Below are 11,776 nucleotides of genomic sequence, written 5' to 3'. Positions count from 1 at the left end.
GGAGGATCTGTTCGGGCACACTTGGCCAACAGCGCAGGAATCTTCTAGTATATTCATGTATGCACAATACCTGCTGCTTTAAAGGATGCCTGCTACAAACCAGTTCTCTAAGCTTGTTCATCAAAAATTAACAAAGCCGCAGTAAAAGGAAAGCTTATTGCAGTGGCAGCCTGTCCTTTGGGGGAGAGGTCCCCCCACCTTTTGCCCCTCATAAAGAGTGGCTGTCAGGCTGAACAAAGGCCAGCCTGACAGACACTCTTCATTTTCAGCTCAGACAGCCAGGAGCAGACATGTGTGATTTGCGCAGGCACCTGGCTGCCTGAGCTGAACTTTGCTGGGCTGAGGAGGTCACAGCTCCTGTGGGTGTGACCTCCTCGGCTCAGCAAAGGTGCCTCGAGGCCCTCCCCTGGGTGACGAGGAAGGTGTCACCCATTAACTTCGTCCTGGGAGCTTCAAGACCTGGGCGCTTCAGGTTTAAGCCCTGAAGCTCCCAGGGCGAGTGTCAATCAGTGACACTTCGTCACAGAGTGTGGTGGGGTCAGCAGTCTGAGTTTTGTTAATGGACGTGTGTGTGTGAAAGAATGAGGGTGTGTGATCTTTTAAAATGAATGTTTGGTGCATATTTGAATGTTATGCGTGTTAATGGATGTGCGTGCGTGCGTGCGTGTCTGTGTGTGAAAGAATGAGTGTGTGTGTGTGTGCTTCCCGCCGGCCCCCCCCCTCCTAAAGCTGCCGGCCGCCACTGGCTTATTGCAAAAACAGGTTTACCAAGCATGAGTCAGGACTGCATGCTTCTGTGACAACTCAAACTAACAGGGAGCATACCACGTGGATGCTGGGGAGGGGAAGCATGGACAGCGGGGCAGCAATACAGGTACGTTTTATGTGGGAGCAGAAAGGAACCATCACATTCAAAATATTTAAAATAAATTTGAAAAATCCCAAATGACAGCCTGAGCAGCAGAGAAGCAACAGCGGCAGCAACACGAAGAAGTGGTAGGTAAGTGGGGAAAGAAGAAATGCGGGCAACATTTTTTAATAGTGACTGAGAACACAAGCAAAACAGTTAAAATAAATGAAAAATTAAATCCAAATCACAGAGCAAATGTATCACTAACAAATAGAGCAAAGGGCTGGAGGTGGTGGGGGGCACAGGGAGATTAAGTGAATTGCGAGCAAGGACGGCTGCGGACACAAGCAGGAAATGCAGCAACGGGTGGGAGGTGGTAGGGTGACTGCACCCGAGCCGAGGCAAAAGTAACACAGAGAGGTGGCAGGGGAAAGAAGAAACGCGGGCAGCAATTGACTGAAAACACAAGTCCACAGGAAAAAAAGTTAAAATACATTAAAAAAAAATACTAAATCACAGCGTGAACATACCATTAGCAAATAGAATGATGGGCATGGGGTGGTGGTGGGTGTGGCCACCAGACTTAAAGCGCAGGGTGCAACGCTGCAACAATAACCAAAAAAAAAGAGTTCGCTCCAACAACAGATGAAGAATATAAGCAGAAGGAAACTGTAGTTGAGCAAGGCTGCTCTGCGAATAATGGAAGTGACGTATCACTGTATGAACCACTTAGGAGGCAGCAAAGAAGAAAGCCACTGGACTAAACCAATGATAAGCAACATGGGGGAGCAAAGTCTTTGAGATGGGAAGAATTGGACTGGTGACTAGAAATATTCAAAATAAGCCTTGCCGCAGAGTTTTGAACAATCTGCAAGCATTCCATCAGATAATTATAAATATAGGAAAATACCGTAGTTTAGGTCAGTGGTCCTTAGTCAGTGGCCCATGTACCCTTGGGGCTCCATGACGCTTCCTCAAGGAGTCCGCGACATCTTTGAAAATTAAATAATATTAACACATTAATAAAGTGTTTATAAATGAAGATGCAAAATATTAAACTGAAAAATTGTAAATGGTCTGTAATTATAAGGAACCTGAAATTAGAGGGTAAAAATGAAGCTGGTATACCCAGATTAATTCGTGGGATCAGAACAAGAGATTCAAGCAGAATATTGCATGGACAATGGGTGACATCAATTGAATTTAGACAGGTTCCAGGATTCCAATTACAAATTTGATTTTTTTTTTAGATCTGTTTGAGAACTGAAGTATTTCGTTGTTTGTGTATGTGTTAGATTAATGCATATTTTTGTATTTTTGTGTATTGTTTTGCTGTGGAAATTACTGAAATTGCTTAAGTCAGTGCCCTTGGCATCCAGCATTGCCTCTGTAGGAGTCCTCGAATTTGAATAATCATGATTCAGTGAGGGAGTCTCTGGATCCCGGTAATGATTAAATGGGCGTCCACAGAAGTCAAAAGGTCAAGAACCACTGGTAGAGGCTACCTATTAGGGCTTGTGCTACCATCTTTCAGTTTAAGGAGGGAAAAAAGTGCAGAATATTTCTGGGTGATTTCAAAAAAGCAAAAAAAGTTGCAGAGACTGTGGCCACCTGTGAAGTGAAAGGATGGGTAGAAGGTTACATGAAAATCATGAATATATGGATGAATGGTTGAAAAGATGGGTCGGTGGGTGGAAAGATGAAGGGATGAGGGGTTGAATACATGGCAAGGAGAAAGGAAGGATAAGTAGATGGATGGAAGGAGGCTAAAAGGGTGAAGAGAACTCTTCTAACGAAAGTCGGGTTGCTTGCTTCATGTGATCGATGTGATTAGATTATGTTTCAAGCAGGGGGTTTGTTAATTTTTGGGCTACTCCCTTGATGGCAGTTACAAACAGAGACATACCGAGAGTCACGCCTTGTACTATTCTGGGCTGCCACCTTGCACTAGAAATATCAGATGGAGAGTTCCAGTGCACTGCAAGTGCTGGCCACAGAGAGGAAATGAATACTACCAACATAGATATGCAATAACACTCCGAAAATAGAAGCGCGCCTCAAAGTGCTGAGCAGGCATGCGTGTCTGGAAAATTATGATTACAGTGAAAGACCACAAGGTGTAGAAATAGATCTGTACTTCTGATTTCACTGCTCATTTTTTCTTTTTCGTGTTTTTTAAATCTCCTTTGTGCTTTTGTATTTTTCTAAAATTAGACCTAAATACAAGTATTACTCATTACAGTGATCGTGGTAGTCACTCGTATGCTTTGCATTTCTCATTGGTCCCCGGCTCTTCTTTTCGTGACCATTAAAAACCACAATAAGATGAGACCCGTGGACGTTCTCTATTAAGGAGAAATGCGTTTATATCCTGCAGATTGTCATAAATCACCGCTTTGTCCTTTGTCTCTTTTCGGACATTTCTCCATCTATCTCTTTCGACTATTTGTAAATTACCTCTAAAAAGTGATTACCAGGAAATGACATGAGAGACCTCCACGTTCATTTGACATTGTTAACTCAATGGTATTATTAATTTCCAATGAGAGGCCAGTAAACTGTGATAGGATAGGTTGAATAAATGTGCTTAAGGTGGCACTGGTGCAGGGATCAGAGTGAGACTTTGAGGCTTGACTCTTTAAGGCCCAGTTCAATGCTAAGTTGTAAAGTTGCAGTGTTGGCAGCTTTAATTCATGGAGCCTGAGCCTTAGCCGATGTACCCCAGTTTCGATAAACTGTGTGATTCTGGGAGTCATTCTATCTCCCTGCCTCACATTTCTCTTATCAGCAAACACCAAAAGCACTTAGAAGCCAAATAATTGCAGAGCTTTCTAAAAAGCTGTTGATTCATATTATTTTTTTGGATAGAGTGTATGGGACCATGTAGCATCCATCATTCATTGGCTGGTAAAATAACATATAAGGTCTTTGCAATCATCTGTAAAGTCACAGCAAGGTTTGGCTCGGAGATTTAGGTCTGATACCGCTCTAACCCAGATTGTTCTCAAGTCTGAACACTTTCGAGTAAGGGGTAGCACTTTGTATGTATGTGAACATAGGGTCTGGAATACCTAAGTAACTTCTTTATGTGACCCGCCGTGTCATGAGTATTTTAAGAAAATACAGAATAACCTCCTCTTTAGGCTTTACTATTGTTATCGTAACTTGTCCATGCTTAATATCTATTGAGTGATTTTATTATTTGCATCTCTTGGTTTTCACCCACATGCCAAACAGGCCTGGCCACCAAAATTAAGGTGGCCCCCATTAGTGAGCCAGTTTGCTAAAAGAGTGGCCCACATTTGCAAATCAGGCCAGTTTGAACTTGTGAAGATACCTGCATGAGTATTTTCCAAAGTAGGGGAGACTGAAGGTATTTGAGCTTGCTCAGGGCAATGTATGTGGTAATATCAGGGGAATCAACGGTAAAACCAGGCCCACCTGGCCATAAAACAGGCCCACAAACTCCTAAAAAACCTGAACTACACACAGATCTGTGAAACCAACCCATCAGGCACTGCCTCCCTATAGGCCAGTCTGACACTGCCAGAGCAAATGCCTTAATGCAGCCCTTGGGTAGGCCAGTGGTGTAGTTTCTAGAAAAGGTCTTTCACATGAGACAATCAGATCACTAGACCCTTTCCTGTGATCTACAGTCTACATCTTAATCCATACACCCTGCCAGAACCGACTGACCTAGACAGCCACAGAGAGACCTCGAGAACATTATGGATGTGAGATGGCTGCATTTCTGTAGGTCCCCTATTGGTACCCTAATCCTCAACGCTAGTGGTCTGTCAAACTCTATGAGGTCACAGAACCTGCTCGCAAGGCTGTGACCAGGTAAATACCCATAGGCTTGAAGAACAGGGTAGCATTAAAAAAATGAGGTGGTACATTGACTATCTAAAAAAAACTCTGAACGGATTAACTTTTCTAGACCCCACAGCATAGTTCAGAAATGTGCTGTATAGTGTGGATCACAGCTCAGAAGCTACATTCTTTCAATGGTCACCCGTAATGTCACTTCAAAGACATTCTTTGTTCAGAGCAGTGCACTCTTCCCTTTGTTTGACAAACCCACAATGTAGGCGCCCAGCAGCACTAGGACACGCATAGATATTGACGACAGAAATTGATGGAATCATTCGTCAGGCCCATGTGATCTACCCTTTCCCCTAACTGTAAAAAACACCTTTGACAGACATTGGTCCACAGGTTTTGCTCCTACACTACGGTCCGTGTGTCCACTGACTGTGCACTGCATTTTTTGATGTCTTAATTTCTTCTGCTGATTTGCAGCAATCTGTGCTTCATAGATCAGTCACACTGCTCATTGAGCTGTTGTAGAGAAACATTAATTGCATAAATCGATCTGCTTTTGAACAATTGCTGTTTATGACACATAAACATCCCTCAACAGCTCCTAGCCCCCCTCCATCGACCACAAACCAGGCAAAGAGGAAATGTGGTCTAACCGATAGAACTGCTGACCTCAGACGTAGCGGTCAGGGTTCAAATCCCTGCAGTCGCATCAGAACTACTTGATTTCGGACATATCGTTTAATCTCCCTGTGCATAAAAAACACAAATGGTGAATGAATTCAACCTTGTGTAATGTGACCTGGGGCTTACAGTAAAGCGCTCTAATGCCCTTGGGCCTTGTTCGCTCAGTATATAAATGCAAAAAAAATACTTTCCTTCTCAAAACAGCTATTCAGATGCCCCTGAATTAACCACAGCTGTATTACTCTCTTCCAACAGCTAAGTTTCCCATTGGCGTCACCAAGAATCACTGTGAAGTAGTCCCACGCTCGAGTAAGCTTTTCACCTTGCATCCAGCCTTCTCAACAGCCTTTTAAATGAAACAGGCAGCATGCTTACTTGTCCAGCTGATCATTTTGTGGTCTCACTGGTCCTCAATAAGGAAAAAGCACCCCCTGGCATCTACCACATACTCTAGAATGGCGGCAGCCCAGCAGCTCTCCCAGATTTTGCATCCAGGATTCTCAGGTTCTCTATTGTAGTTTTCTGAGTTCTGAAGCTTGCTTTCTCAGCCTCGCACCAATAAAGTACCCCACATCAGTACCCTACATCAGAGAATGTAGTATCTAATCGAAACCTGTCCATGAATCTTGATGCCCTATCCCATGTAATCAGAGTCATAAAGACTTTGATCACTGTTCAGATATCCCACACTTATACTCATCAAAAGACTCAAGTCCAAAAAATAGTGTCCTCCCAAGTTCAAATTCATTTCCGGCTAGGTCCTGCCTCTATCTTACTACCACACTGAGCTGAGGCCATCAGTCAATATGAGATCCCTAACACTGCCCTGATGCCTCTCTTCTAGGCTGCTGCAAGAGGGCTATGCCCTTCACTTCCGAGCAGGCCCACAGTCCTACGTCCATGGCACTGCCAAAATCCACAAATGTGTGTCTTTAGGGTATTTACTCTGTGTAGGAAGTTGGCTCTTTATATAGTGGACCCAATGAGGTACACTGTGCAAAGTCCAACTAATCCCCAGAGTTATCACAGAGGCACAAATTACATCCCAAATGCTCTTTTTTGGGTAGTGTGTCGAGCAGTTAGGCATATCAGAGGGTAGTGCTAAGCATCTAAAGCACACACTCATGCAGTAAGTGAGATGCACTTAATAAAGAAATACAATACCAATTTATAAAAATAACACATATTTTTATGTAAACTTTGATACCAAGATCACTGGAGTCAGACGAGTACTTTTCAAGTTCTACATTTTTCAGATGCAGTAATGTTATCCTCTGGAGGAAGAACAAGCAATGCATACAAGTATAGTACAGTGACCTATGGGACCAATCTCCTGGACTTAGGTTAGGTATAGGGCAGGGTCAAAGGTCACACCAACAGGTCACCTTGGGCAGCTCAGAGGCGGCCGGGTGCAGTGGTGCAGTTCAGTGTTGGGTGCCCAATGTAAGTCTATGGGGTTTGGTCTGGTCACAAAGTTGCTGCAGGGGCAGACTGAAAGTCCAGTCGGGGTGAACCACCAAGGGGATTAAGTTCTTGTGATACTTGGGGATATAGGGACACCAATGGTTTTGCTCTACTCAGTCTGGGACGTCGGGGTGCAGAGGCGGTTTGGACCATCGGGTTTATCGTCACCAGAGCCAGTTGTGGTGCACTGAGGGTATGCAGAATCAGGCTGCAGATGCCATCAGGAAGTCCACAGAGGGCAAGCTCAGGATGGGCTTTGTCTCTGGAGGGCCTGGGGACCACGCTTACACCATGGTCCACTTCAGCTTTGGTTACGCAGCTCAGGTACAGTGGTGATGCCCGGCGTCAGGTTTTGGTGGTCCCGGACCCTACAGTTCCTTCTTGGGTGCCTGTGGATGCAGGGGAGAAGCTCCTCCACTCCAAGAGAGTTCTTCTTGGGGGTTTACGGAGCACTGGCAGCTCTTCCAGTTTCCTGGAGAGATGCAGCAGCAAGACAGTTGCTCTTCGAGGGCCAGATGTAGCAGACAGGCCGGCAGGGTTGGCACCAAGTCAGTAGTGCTCCTCGGTTCTTGGATTCAGCAGGTTTCTCATCTACTTCTTCTTTTGTGTCCAGCAAAGATCTGTTGATCTGGTATCAGGGGGTTCCCTAAATACTCAATTTAGAGGCATTAAGGGAAGTGAAGGGTAGTAGTGAATAGGCTACTTAGCCTTGGGGTCACTACACCCCTTAGATGACCACTTCCTGTGGGGAGTGAGCACCACTCTGTCCAGATTCCCTAAATTCCACCACAAGAAAGATGGCGGAATTTATGTCCACTTCAGGCTGGCTACCGTAGGGGTGTTCCAGGTGGGAAGTGTCACCCGCCTCTTTCATAGTTAATTTTCCTGCATGTCCAGGTGCCAGATGTGCCCGAAGGCAGCATCTTTCTCGGAGGAAGGCTGGATCTTCATACCAAAGGTGGTGAGCCTCTTTGTAGCCTCTGCCTTGGAATGCCGGTCTTGCTCTGGAGAAGGGTGGGTAACACTCCAGCCCGGACAGGCTTTCGTTTCTGACCTCTTGAAAGCTGTGGCTCTCCCCCTTGGAGGTCAAATTCTCGTCTGTTGGTGGAAATCAGACAGTGAGCTCACCAGCAGTTGGTAGGTTTTTCAGGGGCAACCCTAAGGTACTGTCTGTGTGCATGCATTAATAAATCCATCACTGTAATCAGTGAGGATTTATTAATTTGAAATGTTCGACATCAAACATCCCTAGGTTCAGAGAAGCCATCATGTAGCTGGGGAACTCGTAGTCACCAGTGTCAAGCCCATGTATTTAAAATGGCTTGCCTGTACACTTACCATGTCTTAGAATTTAACAAAGACATAGTAGGGGCATATTTTCTCATCCTTATATGCGATCACTTGTAATATTATGCACCCTGTCAATTTTAGGAGCACCTTATCATGCAGCCTGCAGTGGCAGTCTGCATAAGGTTGGTGCTGGGTCCCTCAAAGCGGCACATGTTTTGCTGCAGCTCTGAGGGGCCCTCTTCAGTACCCATGCCCTAGGTACCGGGGTACCATTTACCAGGGACTTACAAGGGGCTGAAGGGCCTGGTCACTTGGGGATTAAGTGACCCGGTGTCTTGCTTAAGGAAAGGAACACTGGCACTGGGGACCTAGTCAGCAGGAATTATTGTACTTCAGTCGAAGTTCCATATATAAATCAGGCAAAAAGTGGAGGTGGGGGGGTACTGCAACTAGAACCCAGCTCCCTGCACAAGCCCCCGCCCCAGCCAACAGGCCAGGAAACTCAGCCAAACCTTGGAGAGTTGTCCTTGACTGTCAGGCGAGGATAAGTAAGGGAGCAGGCTGGTCAATTGCAGGGCCTAGTCTGCCTCACATCATACTGGCCAGGTCATTTCCTTTAGGAAGCTGACCCACTTCCACAGTGAATGTTCTTCATCAGCTTTTTCCTTTTCTCTGGGATGAGAGGTCTCCACCTTTGCTACCCCTGACTTAGCCAGGGTAACCTCCAGAAGATCCAAATTGGTTACCCACAAATGGAGTAACCCCACAATGACCAACAGGGTCAGGGTCAGGGTCCCAGCTTGCTATTTGACATGGGGTCAGACCACCATGCCAAGGACAGTGCAGCCATAAAGGCTAACACCCAGCAGAGGTCACTGACAGCTGTCAGTCCCCATAACCACACCTTCAGCTCTTTACTGACAGGTGATGGGGCTAAGTTACAGGATTATTTGGGTTCTGGGTACCTGTCTGCTGTTTTAGAGTGGGGTGTTACTACTTCCTGCAGCAAACACCTTTCTTCCACTATCTTTTCTGCTAGCTGAGGGGACACCAACTCACACTTAACAGTTGCCTGACAAGTCAGGACTCCTTGTGGGTCAGGCCGGGCTTCACCAGTGCCAACTGTGGAGTTCTCCCCTACTGGAGCAGATTCACCTTGGCTTACTGGAGCTTTGGCTATAAGTTGTCCTCCCTTCCTACACTTCTTTTGTTTCCTTTTCTTCTTGTGTCTACTTGCACTCACTGCAGCAGCGGCACCGCCAGAATCCTTGGAAGAGGGCTAGCACTGCACCAGCTCCTCTTTAGGTTCTGGCCAACCTCTGGGAGGTCATTACCAAGGAGACAATCACGGGGGAGGTCTGTGCTGACTATCACCTTTCTCCAATTAAGGATCCCAGATATTTCCAGGGGCACTAAGGAGACAATCAAGGGAGAGGTCTGTGCTGATTATCATCCTTCTCCTATTAAGGTTCCCAGCTATTACTAGGGGCACTAAAGCAAAAAGCCTAACAGTGATCTCCCCTGGAATAACCCTTAACCTGGCATTCTCACACTTGATATTACCAGCCTGTCATGCACTACAGCGTGACTGGCACAGGTATCTCTTAGGGCAGTGTCTGGGATTCCAATCCCCAGTAGGTGGTGAAAGTGTTTACTCACCAGGAATCTCCAGCTCACCTGTTGGCCCCACTGTCCAGTTAAAGGCTAAAAAGACCTCTTCATCTGAGGAATCATACTCTATGGCTACATTAGCAATCGCTGGGAGTTTACTAGTGGAGACCCACACTCCTGAACAGATTTTTGGGGGCCCACAGAGAATTATTTTATTTTTATTTTTAGGGTAGTACACCTTTTTCTCTTGGTGGGGCGTACCTGATTGTTTCTTGTTGTCACCCCTTCATGTCTCGCCTTGGACACCCTAGTTCTTACCCAATGATCAACCTTCCTTCCCAGCTCTTGGGGAGAGACTGGCCCCAGGGCCACCAGGTTTTGATGCAACTTCTCAGAAGTACAGTTACTCAGTGTTAGACCTGACAGCTTTAAGGTGGTCTTCCCCCAACTTTTTGCCTGCCTCCATCTATTTTTCTGATCTTGTTTTTGTTGGTCTTAGGCCTGTATTGATACGTTTTATACGTCCTGGTAGTGAAAAACATGCAAACCCGTTTTTCACTATTGTAAAGCCTGCTCCTGTCATAGGCTAGCATTGAGAATTCCCTTATATACTTTTAAGTGATAATTTCTGATCTGAAAGGAGTGGCATTGTCATGTGTGGTATGGTCGGAATGGTAGTGAGAAATTCAGCTTACTGGTGAAGTTGGAATTAACATTAATATAGTAGAAATGCCACTTTTAGAAAGGAGGCATTTCTCTGCACTTACTGCTCTCTGTGCCTTACAGCCTACCTCCAATCTACGTCTGGTCTGTGCTGGTTGACAGCTCCCCTTCTGCATTCCACACAGATAGCCGTACACACAGGACACTCAGCTGCATCTGTATTTATCTGCATTCTGATGGGCCTTCCTGGGCATGAAGGGTGGAGGGGCTCTACACATTTCAAAGGCAGGCGGGCTGACCCCCCACAAAGTACTGATAACCCCCCACAGATCTACTGGCAGACAGGACTTGGTTGAAAGGGGAACTAGTGCACTTCAAAACCATTCTTTGCCGTCTCCTCCACTTCAAAGGCACATTTGGGTATATATTCTGGGTCTGTGACCCCCTAAAATCACATACTTCTGGACCTACAACTGGGCTGTGTCAGAAGGACTGCAGTGCTGCCAAATAACTTATCTGGACTGCTTTTCTGGAAAGAGTGCTCTCCTGCGTGTTGCCCTACTGCTCCCTGACTCTGCTGGAAGGACTTTCCCTTCCCATCACAAGTGATCTCCAAGGACTTTTCAGCTTGCCCCCTGGCCAGGTCCATCAAAGACTTCACCTGAGGGAGAAAATCCACTTTGCCGGAAAAAACAACGCAACACCTGAAGAATCGATGCAGCGCCTGTCTCGCAGCTGAAAATTTGCTGCAGTGCCTATAGAATTTACACAGCTCCTCTTTCGCATTGCTTCCATCATCACAGAGTGTCTGGATTTTCCATGTATTGTCCCTGGGGGTCAATTTGTCATCAAACCCGCACCGCAGTAAGGAACCGAAGCAGCATGTCCGGAAATCAAAGCATCGCCCTTCCTGGGAAGAAAGAATCAATACATCACCTCCTCGCATCGGAAAAATTGACGCATTGCTTTACTTTCTGTCGCCTCACCTCGTCTGCGGCCCGCAGCGCATTTATTTTTGACGCATCCTAGGTACCTTGTGCTAAAGAGATACATCCATTGATTCTTATGGATTAAGACTTACTTAAACCTCTGAAAAGTGACCTCTTGACTTGTTCAAATTGGATTTTTGTCATTTTGGTCTTGTTTTATTCAGAGAAATAATATCTATTTTCCTAAACTGGTGTACTTGTTGTGGTGTTTTCACTGTGTTACCCTGACTAGGACTGGAGTACCTACTTGGAGGGGGTGCAAACTTCTGCCAACTAGAGACCCAGTTTCTAACATTAGTCATCAACGATGAGGATAGGGCTTGTGCAGTGCCATACAATAGCTACGTTTTCTCTACCTACCCACATTTAAAGACCATTTTGATTGTTTTTTTCTTCTTAT

General features: G+C 45.7%; 1 long non-coding RNA gene across 1 annotated transcript in view; it reads left to right on the top strand.

Moving 5' to 3' along the window:
- The first annotated feature begins 768 nt into the window (after positions 1–768).
- LOC138258611 (uncharacterized) overlaps positions 769–11,776 on the top strand; it is a 36,023-nt gene continuing 25,015 nt past the window's right edge. Inside the window, exon 1 of the long non-coding RNA XR_011198455.1 lies at positions 769–874. This is a non-coding gene — a long non-coding RNA (uncharacterized lncRNA). The remainder of the gene's footprint in view (positions 875–11,776) is intronic.

This window comes from Pleurodeles waltl, chromosome 9 (genome assembly GCF_031143425.1).
Source record: "Pleurodeles waltl isolate 20211129_DDA chromosome 9, aPleWal1.hap1.20221129, whole genome shotgun sequence".
In the NCBI taxonomy this organism is placed as follows: Eukaryota; Metazoa; Chordata; class Amphibia; order Caudata; family Salamandridae; genus Pleurodeles; species Pleurodeles waltl.
Note: the sequence above shows the minus strand (reverse complement) of the source record. Positions and strands in the feature narration are given on the sequence as shown.